A 15,063-nucleotide genomic window follows, 5' to 3' on the forward strand; every position below is an offset into this window, starting at 1 on the left:
CTAATGAGAGACTAATTGAGTGTTAGACTATTGAAAGTTTGTTGACATGTAATAGCAAAGTAACTTATAGTTAGTAGAATGTCTGATGTAGATGATCACAATAATGTGTTACCTTTGAAAAAATTTTCACCAGACAGGTAAATGAATAGCTATTTAACAATTAATGCTATATCATAAATAAACTGTTTTTTATTGATTTACTATACATGTAATATTTTAATATCCTAATACAGTTCAACTACAAATTCAACTTTTTTATTCAACACATTGTGAACACTACACCATCAACTGTTTAAGCATCTTGGCATAATATGCCTCTCATGTGTATTAATTATAAAAAAAAAAAATCTGTTTATAGGCCCCCTAACCTTCCAAGATCTAAGTCTATATGTGATTTTTTTCATCTTTCCAAAATAATTAGGGGTAATTAGGGGTAATCCATTTAAAACTTCATAGTGGGATTGTTTGAAATCAACTCATGTACTCCCAAGCTGATGCATAAGAAAAATCTTTTAACATGCTCTAAAAAATGCCAGCCACAGTGAATACCCAAGTGAGGAAGTTAGTTCTATTTTTATTAGATGAAATGCAGGGTCCAGTCTGTCAAATGAAAGCGCAGAAAGTGCGAGGAGAAAATAATTGTCGAAAGGGTTATTATGCAAATAGTTCAAACAAGAACTGCATCAGAAAGTAATATGCCTCAAATGGTGCCTGTAACCGACCGACTGTATAAATGTGTTCAAAGGTCAAGTGCTCTTTAACAGCATCCAGCACATTATTGATTGTTGTTTACAATCATTAATGACCCTGTTAGATTTTCCTTGTGAAGAAATCATGTTTTTTTTTTCAGTAGAATTTTGCTTTCCTATGAGCACCCTTGTGATAATTTCACCAAGTAGGATGTATTACTGCATCAATATCCTTGTTCCCTACAATGGACCCAAACACACACATTTACAGGTTTTTTTTTTCCGATTGCTAAACGACAGTGAGCACAACTGGAGCTAAATGTGCAAAACTCTAACTACAGTCACCTGAGCACAACTCTTAACACATGGCTCAAAACAGGCTCAGTGTGCACAACACTATGCACAACCCTCACTGAGATAACACACACTGTCTCTCAGAACACACTTAGAGGAAAAACACTAGCATCAAACACCAATACAGAAAATAAACTTTTCATCTTTACAGTTTCAACCATTTCTGTGACTTCATACAAAGTAATATTTTCTTCAAAAAAAAGAGTGACATTCTTTCATTTGATATATTTACATTTTTAGAACATAACAATTGAAAATTAGCAGTTTGCTTCAATAGTCTGTAGTAGCTATTACAGTAATGAGAAAAAAGGTAGAAACTAAAAGTACAAACTGTAATACTGTAACCCTGCCTCTCTCAAGCATCAGGCCACAAGTTTTCAGCCGTTCAGCTGAAATAGTTTGAAAATCAGCAGTGTGTGAAAGGCACAAGGCTGAAATTTATTCTGTTTTGAATGTGTGGTTCACAGTTTTGACAGCAGTGTGTTAGCATTTGAACAAAGTGCTGTAAATCCACAGTGCTGAGCAGGTTGTGTTTAAAGTCATGGGATAAGTGTGTAGAGTTTTGAAAACTGTGTTCAAGCAATGAAAAACAAACTAGAGTTTGGTCCGCATGAACTGCTGCTGTGCAGACTGGAGTTAGAGTTTTGCACATGTAGCTCCAGTTGTGCTCCACTGTAGTTTAGCAATCGAAAAAAACTGTAATAAAATTGTGGCAACAGAATACAAGCGATATTATTCATTAATTATTGAGGAATAATTAATCAAATTAATTTCTTAAAAGTTTACCATTTAAAATTTACAACAAAAAATAAACAAAAATATCGGAATAACAGACAGATGTCAAAGATGGATTAAGAACGCTTTATTTTATATTGCCAATACTGAAGATACCTGATGTTACAAGTAGAATCACTGAAGGAGAAAACCACGATTTTAAGTCACCATTATGGTGATAGGTGTTTGTTTTAGAGCCCTTGACCCATTAGTCCTTAAAGGAGCATTTCACCCGTGGGAACCTTGATCTTCATTGAAAGTGGGTCAAATATGTATTCGAAATCTGTCAAAATATTCAAATTTGGTGCCTTTTTGACCGAGTTATGACAGAAAGTAACTTTATAGCGCATTTGTATGGAAAAGCACATTTCGCACAATGCAACGCGTTTGCACAGCTCCAGAAGCCACTCCCACTAATCCAGAACACCGCCTATGCGTGATCCGCCTATACGAGAATGCATTACGCTAGCTAAAGTTACCACTTGAGTTTGAAAATCATTTGCGATCTCATTCTTTATTTATTCCTTCTTACTATTTATTTTGAAATGGTGAACTATTGTATGGTACCGGGATGTTCAGTCACCTCAAGGAAAGGTTAAAAACTAAGTTTTCATGCCCTACCGAGAGATTTGGAGTGATGCAAACAGTGGCTGAGAGCGATGTCTTTACCAGACACGATGGAAAACCTAAAAAACAAGAGGGTTTGCAGTCTACATTTTAAGAATGAAGACTACGAAGAAAATGTACTTGGAATGAAGAAACCCGTTCTTCAGTGTTTACCTTTCAAGACGACGATGAACAGCCTGGAACATCTGGCATTAGCAGTGCTAAACGCATTCGCTTAGAGGTAAGAGACTCGCTCCTATTTCTGATTACACTTATACATTCGTCTGTTGTAAAGTCGAATATCAAATATAATTTTGCTGTTTATAAAGTAATTTTTTCCTTTCCATCCATTGACATCGCATATTTTCCTTGGCAGTGCTTAATGTGTTTGTGTAAATATACTCCACTCGTCAACAGTGAAGAAGTTATGAAGCAAATTAGCAATGAAACTTCAACAATGTTTTTGGTATATGTGTTGGTACTGCTGTAAATTAATATTGTTTGACATAAGATGTTTTTCTGAAATCTTATAACGTTTCTGAATGTTTGCTATTTCAGTCGGGAAATGATGCTGATTTGTTATCGTTGTCTTCATCTGATGATGAACAGTGTCTCATTACCTCAACACCAGCCAAGAAACCTAACCCTATACAAGCAGCAGAGTTTGTAAGTTTGCACATCATATTGTCCATAACGGATTTCTAAAACTTATTGTAGTGCTTAAATTATTTGAATTTTAAAATTATTTTAATTTTAAAGAATACCAGTTTTGTTTTTTAAAGCCAACATGCCCAAATACACCTGGAGCACTCAATACAAGTGCCAGCAGCATTGAAGTTTTGCCAACGGATGAAAGCTACTGTATCAGCTTGAGTCAACCACACCCCCCACATCATCGTCATCTTCAGAAGAAGAAGGCGTAAAGGATTGGCGTGAAAAAAAATGTATTGTAAATGAATCATGCCTCATGTCACTTTTCAAATTCTGCCAGATGTGTGGGAAACCAATATCATCAAAGGACATCATTGATACTGGGGCACAGAGGAAGGTGAATTGGATATGTCTTGGGGGCCATTCAGGGACTTGGACATCTTCACCTGATGTTAGAGGAATGCCTGAGGTAAATCTCCTTTCTGCGGCCGCTGTTCTGTTCAAGGGTGGAACATTCACAGAACTTTCAGACTGATGCACAACAATGGGTGTCCAAATGATTGGACAAACTATTTTTTATGCCATTCAGAGCACATATTTGCACCCTGCTATTGAACACTTGTATCAAGGGTTTATTTGGAACAGGAGGATGGGAAGCGCCCACACTTGGCGGGTGATGGCCGATGTGACTCACCAGGTTTTAAAGCAAAGTACTGTCATTACACATTTATGTTAGAAGATACAAAGGAGATCCTTCACCAAGAACTTGTGCAGGTAAGATAGATTAACAAGGAATGCATAGTAAAGAAAATAAACATTATGCTATGTTTAAAAATGTGATAGCATCAAACTTATCAAACTTGATTCTTTAGTCAACAGAGGCCACTAGCTCTGGAGCCATGGAGCCACTAGGTTTTAGAAGGGGAATGACAGAGCTTTTGGACTTGGGCCTTGACGTGGAGGTAATGACCACGGACCGCTCTTCATCAATACGAAAGATAATGAAGGAACAATATCCGAATATTCAGCATGAATTTGATATCTGGCACACAGCAAAAAATGGTATGTTTTTTTTCCCCCAATGTTGTAAACACATGCACGCAATACTCTATACTTCTCAGTATACATAAACGAGTCACTCCTCAAACCCTCCCAGATCTGTGCAGCCTTATTTAACTTATCCAATGTATGTGTTTGATCTGCACAATGCATAAATAATTTTAAAATTTGACACAGGCTTTCTTTCACTGTTTGTATTATTTAAAAAAAATTCTGTCTTACAGACACTAAAAAACAGGTGGAAAATCATTACACACCATGTTTGCAATGAACACGAGTGGAGAGATGATGATGGAAAATGGCAACGGTGTGATCATCCTCCTCTTACCGCCCAGGACCAGAGGATGCGGATGTGGATTGACAAAGAATCATCAGCATTTCAGGCCCTGTCGTCACTGGTCCTAAACCAAAGACTGTTGGAAGACCTCGACCATATGGCACTGTTTAAACACACTGGTGAGAATCGATTCGCTTTCACTCTTGAATATGATTCTATGTCATAATAAACTTGTTTTACCTATCCATCCTCTTTCCTATTTGTAATTACACACAGGGCAACTGGAAACCTTTCACAGTGCAATGTTAAAATACCTCCCCAAGCGTCAGGCGTTTTCATACCACGGAATGAGGGAGAGGGCCTACCTTGCTATCCTCGACCATAATGAGAACATTATAAAAAGGAAACAAGGCACCACAGTGAAAGGTTTGTTACCATATATGCTTTTTTAATAGTATTGTCATGTTGTTTTATATAATAAATTTAAAATTTATATATATATAAATGCAATCAAATTTTTATTCGGATTTTATGATTTTAATTTTTGTTCTGTTTTTATTATATTCATTGTCATTTATAGGAGAAGTACGTTTCAACCAAGTCTACTGCAAGAAATCCAAGCAGTGGATGCTGAAAAAAATCTTCACAGCACACACAACAAATTTTGTTGGAGAACTCATCGAGAGAGTACTTGAATATAGACGCAATGTGAACATCAAGTACAAAACACCAACCTCCTCACTTGCCGTGCCACAACCGGATTTGCCACCCAACATTGCCCCTTTACCAAAACCCGCCAAAGCTTTATTCAAAAGCCGCTTCTGAGACCTCTGCACATTGCACCCATTCCAAATTCCATCTCTTTCACTGTTCTGGGACAATACAATCTGTCTTTTTATATGCCCTAAATAATGCACGTGTATATATATATTTGATTTTAACTAAATTAATCTTGTTTACTTGTTTGTCTTGTTATTTAAATTTCTTGTCTACGCAGGAATACATTTTTATATTTGTAAATAAAAAAATTCAATTATTTCTGTCTACACTAAAGTTTATCAGTATAACTTGGGGGTTAAATTGATTTAGAAAAAATCTTTGCAATTTTAACTGGCACTATAAGATGTAAAAACAATGTAGGCATACACATTCATTTGCTATCTACTGTCATATTGTTAAAAGTTCTTTACTAGTTCCAATTGCTAAACTACTATCATACATAAATAAGAAGCAACACTATTAGGATAAAATTTAATTGAATGTTATACATTTATTGAAATATTTATATAACAACAACAAAAAATATGAATTGTGTAGACTTCAAGTTTACACTTCCATCTGCACGCGCAGAAACTGGGCACGGCCAATGACCTCTCTATGTCACAATGTAACAGATCATGACTCGTTTCAAAAACGAGTCGACTCTCACTTTTGAAAGACAATAACTTTATATACGGTGCACTTTCAGATATAAATTTTTGCAGGATGTTTTCATTCCCCCTAGAGCTATATTCCACACCATATGAACAGTCATTTTCAAAAATCCATAATAGGGGCTCTTTAAAAACAAAGAAAGCAAATGCATATTAACAAGCAATAACAAAATACATCAAATGTATAGCTCGGGGATGAAATGTCTGTCCACCTCTGGGCAGTGGTGCAGATAGGATTTTTTAACTGGGGGGGACCAAGCTGTCGGCAAATTATTTAAACTCAAAACGTTATTTTACATAATTTAGGCTTTAACTAGTGCTCAAGTAGTTACTTTGTGTTATTTGGGCAAATGATTTGGACTAAAAAGTCAATGGGGGATTCTTATTTGAAACAATGAACAAAGGTAAAAAAAGAAAAAAAAGGCCTTACTGATCACCGCTAGATATGCATGATCAGACTGTTATTTGACTAGTATTCCAATCACCCACAATGACCCATCTTCAGCAAAGTATTTATTATTTAAACATTTGCTTATCTCAGCATACATTGTTTATCATTATGAACAAAAAAGCAAAGAACCTATGTGCAAAAATAAAAATGAAATAACAACAACATATTTTCTACTGTGGCTGCCCTCTTGCAGATCCTCACTTGACTGACTGCATGCCACACGCACTCATGCAACCCCATACCATCAGAGATGCAGGCTTCTGAACTGAGCACTGATAACAACTTGGGTTGTCTTTGTCCTCTTTAGTCCGGATGACATGGCGTCCCAGTTTTCCAAAAAGAACTTCAAATTTTGATTCGTCTGACCACAGAACAGTTTTCCACTTTGCTAGAGTCTCACTTTAAATGAGCCTTGGCCCAGAGAAAACGCCTGCGCTTCTGGTTCCCGTTTAGATATGGCTTCTTTTTTGACCTATAGAGTTTTAGCCGGCAACGGTGAATGGCACGGTGGATTGTGCACACTGACAATGTTTTCTGGAAGTATTCTTGAGCCCATGTTGCGATTTCCATTACAGTAGCATTCCTGTGTGTGATGCAGTGCCGTCTAAGGGCCCGAAGATCACGGCCATTCAGTATGGTTTTCCGGCCTTGACCCTTATGCACAGAGATTGTTCCAGATTCTCTGAATCTTTGGATGATATTATGCACTGTTGATGATGATAACTTCAAACTCTTTGCAATTTTTCTCTGAGAAACTCCTTTCTGATATTGCTACACTATTTTTTGCCTCAGCATTGGGGGAATTGGTGATCCTCTGCCCATCTTGACTTCTGAGAGACACTGCCACTCTGAGAGGCTCTTTTTATACCCAATCATGTTGCCAATTGACCTAATAAGTTGAAAATTGGTCCTCCAGCTGTTCCTTATATGTACATTTAACTTTTCTGGCCTCTTATTGCTACCTGTCCCAACTTTTTTGGAATTTGTAGCTCTCATGAAATCCAAAAGGAGCCAATATTTGGCATGGCAATTCAAAATGTCTCACTTTCAACATTTTGATATGTCATCTATGTTGTATTCTAAATATAATATTGAAATTTGAAACTTCCACATCATTGCATTCTGTTTTTATTCACAATTTGTACAGTGTCCCAACTTTTATGGAATTGGGTTTGTAATTTCAGTTAAACCTCTATACCTCTATAGAATTTCACAACAATGTGAAATACAAAATATTCCAGAGAATTAATGGCTAAAACTACTATTTCAAAAATATCTAATAATAACTAAACATTTTAAATGTAAGGGTTAATTACAAGTTTGTTGCAATTTCTAGATTAGAAATATCTTTCAAATGATGTATAACATATTAAGAAATGTTTTTAATAGCCCTTAATTTTAGAATCTTTATCCTCAGTTTCTCCATACAATAAAAAAATAAACAAAATAAAAATAAAAACATGATTTCCAGCTATAAGAGGATGTCAAAAGTTTATGTAGGCCTTTATTTGTTGTTTGCATAAACCTTGGACTACACAAATTTACTTGTTATAATTATTTTTATAGTGGTTTACACAACACAACAGTGAACATACCTCAGTCAATTTATACAGTACAATGGGTTAAATTATTAGATAAAACATTATTTCCTGACGACGATAAATTGTTTGATTTATCCAACCATTCTTTTTGTGTTCATTCATTATTTGCCTCTGTCCACTCATCTTAATGCATAGTAATGGTGGTCTCCACATTTTGCAGTGTTTACTAAGTGCAAAAGCCTTATTGTCAGCCTAGTTATTCCCCTTAACAAATCTAATCTGCCACATCTGGAAAAGTCAAAAGGCAAATGATGTTGTAGGATGCCTTTATGTAGCATTTATACAGTCGATTTTTTTTTTTTTTTTCAGTCCAGAAAATCACAGACTCAGCTCAGTCATAGATTGTATATGATCACTATGGTTACCGGTCCACTACTACAGGCATGATGGAGGCAGCTCCTCATAGGACCCCGGGGACGTCACTCAAGAGGAGTCGTAGCACACACACACACACACACAGAGACAGAGTGTAAACGTTGGTGGCATGATGGCATCGTGTATTTATTGACAACAGAACAGCGTGTAGTGAGAACATGGGTGCAAAGTAATGGTAACCGATGTAGTAGATTATTATTGTGCGTGTCCCGGCCCGCCGCTGCTTCAGAATCGGGTCGGGGCACGCACAACAATAACTTTGGCTAGCGAAAACACTGGTTATCCTCTGGTTTACCGATTTTTGTCGACTTTTGTAGGGATAGTGAGGGCGGGGGACGGATCCCCCCCCCCCCATCCCCAGTGCCATCTGTGCCCGAAATGGCTGCAGGTGCCGGTGGGAGAGGGGCTGTTACAGTGCTCCTAATCTTTTGTTTACTCACTAAGATTTTAAAGCCTATTCATGTTGATCCAGCGCGGATGGTTGGTAATGTCGCTCCACCGCTTAATTTAAATAATTACCCGTCAAAATTTGAAGACCTGGGATACAAACAAACAAACTATGATCTGGCAAAGGCAAGCATTAGTTATGGAACTTATACACTGGCTGTGACTTTGGTCTACCCATCACTTTATAATAAGATTACCAAGATTAAAACAACAACATCGACTCAATCATCTCTCACAACTGGACTTATTATTGCAATATGTTTGATGTTATCCGGAGATATCCACCCGTGCCCGGGCCCGCACCACTTCGAGACGGCAAGAGAGGCTAACCCACGCACAGAGGACAAACGCGTCATTCATACCTTACAGGTATGTTCAGTTACGTCTCCGTTTTCCTCTGCACAACATCCTGATCCTCTGCTTTCTCTGCACCCGTTGTCAACTGTGGCTGGGCTGTCTGTCCGGGGAAGCGATGGCGGAGGTGTGGATGGCGTGATGCCGGGGCGGTCTGTCGGGGCGCTGCACGGGGTAACTCCCGGTCCGAGGGTGTGTGTCGATGCGTCGGGCGGAGGCTTTTGTCGTGAGTCCGTGGGTCAACAGTATGGTACAGCCTTTGTCTCGCATGGGAGCGGGAGGCATGATCCTGACATACAACAACAAACTTTTCCGAATGGCCGCTCCGTCACCATGGTACCGACCGTAAACAGGAAGCGGCTCAATCCAGGGGTAGCCAAACACCGGAAATGGGCGTTCTTTCAAACTGTCAATCACTCGAGAATAGTTTGGGACCCTAAGGCAAAACCCAAAGGTCTGCTGGGTGGGCATTTAAATATAAGAAGCATCATGTCAAAAACAGAACAAGTTAATCACCTGTTACTTGCATCAAATCTGGATTATCTCTGTCTATCTGAGACCTGGCTCTATAATAATGCCCCCTCTGCAGCACTTAAAATCCCTGGCTATAATATGTTCAGGAGAGACAGAGAAGGAGCAAAGGGTGGTGGTGTTATGATATACATAAAAAGCAACATTCAGTGTCAGGAAATTCAATGGCTGAATGATCATGAACTGGAATGCTTGGGCTTAAATATCATACTATCGCCACAAATGTCTTTTACAATCATTGTGGTATATCGCCCCCCCTCTTCAGATGTCACTTTTTACGAAAAATTTGAAAAATTACTGAAAGAATCTAACTTAAACAAAGAGACCATTATTTTGGGGGATATCAACATAAACTGGGAGGACAAATCATGTAGAAAAAAACTAAAAAAAATAACTGACAAATTTGATCTAGTTCAATTGATCAAAGGACCCACTAGAATTACCTCATCAAGCAGTACCCAGATTGATTTAGCATTTACCAACCGACCTGAGAGAATATTTAAAACATACAATATGTTAGCTGGTCTTTCTGATCACAATTTGATACTTGTGGTAAGGAAGCTGTCAAAAAAGAGATTTGATTATTCTGTCAGAGAGCGTGAGTTTGTTGGAATTCCAAAAAATCACCAGGAAGGATTTAATAGAGCTGTCCAGCAGATTGACTGGGATCAAATATTGTTGGGAGCAAATTGTGAAATGGATTGTGAATCTTTTGTAGCGACAATTAAGAGAACAATTAAAGATTTTAGCTGTAAGGTTAAACATAAACACAATAAAAACATACTTCCCTGGATGAACGCTGACATAGTCAAATTAATGAAAGAGAGGGATCAGGCGTTAAAATATGCAATTAAAACTAAGTCAGTTAGTGCTAAAAAGCTGTTTACAACATTGAGGAATAAAACTATTAAAGCTATACGCAAGGCTAAAGCTAATTTTTTCTTGACTATAATAGAAAATGCAAAAGGGAACTCTAAAACAATTTGGAACCAACTTAAAAAACTTGTAGGACTGGACCCAAAAAGGAAACAACTTTCAGAAATTAAGATAAATGGACACATTACAAATAATATAGAGGAAGTTGCAGATGCCTTCAATAATTATTTTTGTGAATCTGTATCCACTATTGCCCAAAGCTTCCCACCTAACAATCTAAATACTTGTCTGATAAATAATTCACAGCCAATTTTCAATTTAGGGATCGTTACAGAATCTGAAGTCTTACAGACAATAAGAACACTAAAAGCTTCCAGAACTAGAGATATATTTGGCATAGATATGTGCATGCTGAAAGAACTCAGTTCCACATTATTAACACCAGTCACCAAAATGGTCAATCTCTCCATTACTGAGGCAGTATTTCCAAATGTGTGGAAGTTAGCTGCTGTCGTTCCAATTTTCAAAAATGGAGATCTATTATCAGTGGACAATTATAGACCAATTAGCATCACACCCACAGTGTCAAAAGTTGCAGAGAAATTAATTTCCAAACAAATATTAACACATTTGAATACCACTTCATTTTCCCTTCATTCAATGCAAGAGAAATTAATTTCCAAACAAATATTAACACATTTGAATACCACTTCATTTTCCCTTCATTCAATGCAATTTGGTTTCAGAACTCAACATTCTACGGAAACTGCTAATTGTTTTTTCATAGAGAATATCAAACATTTACTGGATAAAGGTGGCGTGGTTGGAGCTGTTTTTCTCGATCTAAAAAGAGCCTTTGACACTGTAAACCATAAAATTTTATTAACTAAACTAAGCAAATTTAATTTTTCCTCAGATGCAATAAAATGGATAGAATCATATCTATCGAATCGCTCACAGTCAGTTCGGATCAGAGATTACCACTCACCGCCCCTTACCATGTCTACAGGGGTACCTCAAGGTTCTATCTTGGGGCCTCTGTTATTTTCACTATATATAAACGATCTCCCCTCAGTTTGTCCAGATGACTACATTCAGATGTACGCAGACGATACAGTCATTTATATTCATGGCAAAAACATAAAACAAGTTTCGGAAAAACTTACACAGTCTATGGCCCATGTTGCTGAATGGTTAAATCAATCCTGCTTAAAACTTAATGTAAATAAAACAGTATCAATGTACTTTTCAAAGTCAAACATTGCAAATAATCAAGCAGATATTTTTGTGATGGGGGAAAAAATAAAAGTTGTGTCAGAATTCAAATATCTAGGCATTTTAATAGACTCTAAATTAACTTTTAAATCACAGATAAAACAGGTCTGCAATCGAGTCAAATTTAATATTGCTAATTTCCGGTTCATAAGACCACAATTGTCACTTCAGGCAGCCAAAATGTTCATGTACAGTATGGTTCTGTCTCACATTACTTACTGTTTTACAACCTGGTCACAGGCAAATAAAACAACATTAAAATCTTTAGAGTCACTTTACAAACAGACAATTAAAATTCTGGATAAAAAGCCCTTAAGTTATCACCATTGTGCCATTTTACAGAAGCATAAGCTTTTAGGTTGGGAAAATGTCATCAAGTATTCAAATCTTTGTCTGTTATACAAAATCATCCATGGTCTGTCATCCCCTCCACTCCACATCCCCTCCATTAAATAATATTTTACTTTTTTAATATAATTTCAATATTTAGAATGTCCAAAAGTTGTTGTTGTTTTTTTTTTTCATAGTAAAAGTCAAAGCAATCCAATATACATCGGACTTGGATTAAGGATTTGGTGATAACTCTTTAATGTGCTTTTAATAGGCGTGTTTTTTATCTTTAAGCAAACTATAACTTATTTTTTTCACCTTCTTAATAGGTTTCTTGATATTCAGTCTGGTCTCATCCTTAAACACTGAACGCTTACTGGACTACCCACCTGTAGAAATGTACCTGTGCAATCCTGTCTCCCACTCTTTTCCCAGTCTTCAGTAAAAGATATACTAACCTGTGCAATCCTTTTCTCAAACTGTCAATTCTTCAGTCTTCATCCATTTTCTGTGATCATCTCATTTTCAAGTCTTCCGATTTTCCTCTCATTCGTAATCACCGCCTGCAACAGATAAGAACTTGTCACTTTCCTGCCAGTATCACCATATTGATCTGTAATCCAATTACTCACCTGCTTAAGTCCCTTATGTCACTCAAACTCTGTTTGGAATTTACCTGTTTTTGCATCCTTCTGTTCCTTGACAAACTAGCACCATGTCTGTGATATGAACCCATCCATGCTTTAAAAAATGCTGCTATACAGGTGAGATGCTTGTAGGTACTTGTAGGAACTTACACATGATGAGATCATCATGCTTTCAAGATGAAAGCAAAAATGCACTTAGAACTGCTGTCTACTGAGAGCTGTATCAAATGAACCATATAGAGTAGCTGACATTTAAAAAGGAATAACTTGCCTACACAAGTATGCATGATGGAGCTCCTAACGGGAATAATCAGAAGTGTCTCCACTGGTGTGCATGACTACTTTGGTTTAATACACCTCACTCTTGTTCTTCAGATCGGCATTCATGCATGAATGTCCATTAATTTTGTCTGGCTGAAATAACACACATCTGACCACAGCCAAGGCTGCCATTTCTCTCTCCCTAATACAGTGTCCTCTATGTTTATTGCAGATAATATAAACATAGAGGGGGGAAAAGCACCAAGCCTGAAATGAAGCATTTGGGGCGACACATCAAAATCATTTAGATGAAACAGATAGATTGAATTTTCCAGGATTCTATCATGTCTAATTCCATGGACTCCGGTTAACTGAAAGATTGTGTTGTTCATCTTTGTATTGCATGTCTTCATTGAAACACCAAGGGAAGGCCCTGTTTCCTGGCCATCTAAATTAGGCAGAACTGGAGAGATACATTTATATAAAAGTACATATTAATGTTACATATAACGTATAAACATTTATTTGAATTTTTATTATTTTTGTTGTTGCTTATGCATTAGAATTTTTTTGAAAAATTATTATTATTTTTATTTATTTTTTTGAAAATTAATCCTAATACAAAATGATGGTTCCATGGAAAACAAGGGGCATATTGTACTCCAGCCCCTAAAATTATTTAGGCCATTATGCCACATTTAAAAAATGTATGAAAGTCATTACAAAAAAATAAGCAAGTGACATATACATTGAGAATAATATTTTGCATATGATTATGAAATTATGAAAACAAAAATGTAGGCCTATATCATGGCTACAAATTAACAATTTGTTCCCATGATACTAATATGTCATCTCGTTTTACCAATTCGCTCCAAGTAAATCATGTACACAATATAATAATTTGTTCCCTTGGTTTACTAAATTGAGGCCATGTTCTCTTAGTTAAACCAAAATGAAAGAACAAATTAGTTCACCGTGGCCACAATTTACTAAAACAAGGGAACATTTTAAGAAATAAATAAATCGTGGGAGCAAATTCATAATTCTTGGCCAAGATAACTATAACAAGTAAACAAATGAATAAATCATGGATTTACTAAAACGAGAGAAGGAATGTTTCATTTAAGGGAAGGAAGATACAATCTATTGTTACATATATGGTAATAGAACATATTATGGTTATGGACACTTATGGTTATGGAACATATCCATAGTTAATGTGATGAAGTACTCTTGCAATTGTTATCTGCTATGATATTCGAGCCCGATCTCATGAAAGTTCGTATCTATGGCATGAATGTCATTTCTCGTGCCATTTATACGCCAGAACTAGTTTTTGCGTTTATTTGGTACACGTTTTTCGCGTGCATATGATACGCACTTTTTGTACAAACTCCCCACCCCCCTTCCCCCTAAACCTACCCAGGGGGTTTTCAGTGCGTAGCATATGCACGCAAAAAACAATTTTGGCATATAAATGCCATGAGAAATGACAATCGTGGTATAGATACGCACTTTCATGAGACTACTGTGTTGGATATTCAGACATTTTAAGTGACTTAAATGTTCATGTACTTTTGGGGAACTATATCCAACATTATCACTGACTGTCAAAAAGAAATTTCTCAAGAAAATGAAATCTGTTAGGCTGCTTCATATGAGTCCCAAACACACATATGAAATAAAGGTTCAAAAGTGACAATGAAACATTTAAGAGACTATCGCATGGGCAGAAAGTCAAATGTTTAATTTAGTTATATCTCATGGTCCGTTAACCAGAATCTCAGTGTAAAAAAGAAAAATAAGCTTTTCTGTTAAAGTGAAAAATTCATAACCACTGGCAGAGCAGGATGTGTCATGCTTCCTCTCTTATGAAGACAAGGTCTGTAAGGAAGGAAGGATATCTTTGCAAATACACTGAAAAATATGTGCTTATCTTTGTGCCAATTTCTTAAATTGATGCAAATTATGTTTAAAAGATAGAATAGAGAATTAACAGCCAGATGTTGTCAGGATATGATGTAATGTAAAATGCACTGTTAGGTAACCTAAAACTTGCTTTATGACAT

The 15,063-nt window shown here is 36.6% G+C and overlaps 1 long non-coding RNA gene across 1 annotated transcript; it reads left to right on the forward strand.

The window, feature by feature from the left end:
- The first annotated feature begins 4,361 nt into the window (after window positions 1–4,361).
- Window positions 4,362–5,318, forward strand: LOC148965219 (uncharacterized). The gene is made up of 3 exons (XR_016150059.1): window positions 4,362–4,589; window positions 4,687–4,836; window positions 4,991–5,318. It is a non-coding gene; the product is annotated as an uncharacterized LOC148965219 (long non-coding RNA).
- Window positions 5,319–15,063: the final 9,745 nt, after the last annotated feature.

The sequence above is a fragment of the Pimephales promelas genome, chromosome 24 (genome assembly GCF_988280905.1).
Source record: "Pimephales promelas chromosome 24, fPimPro1.hap1.1, whole genome shotgun sequence".
NCBI classification, from domain to species: domain Eukaryota; kingdom Metazoa; phylum Chordata; class Actinopteri; order Cypriniformes; family Leuciscidae; genus Pimephales; species Pimephales promelas.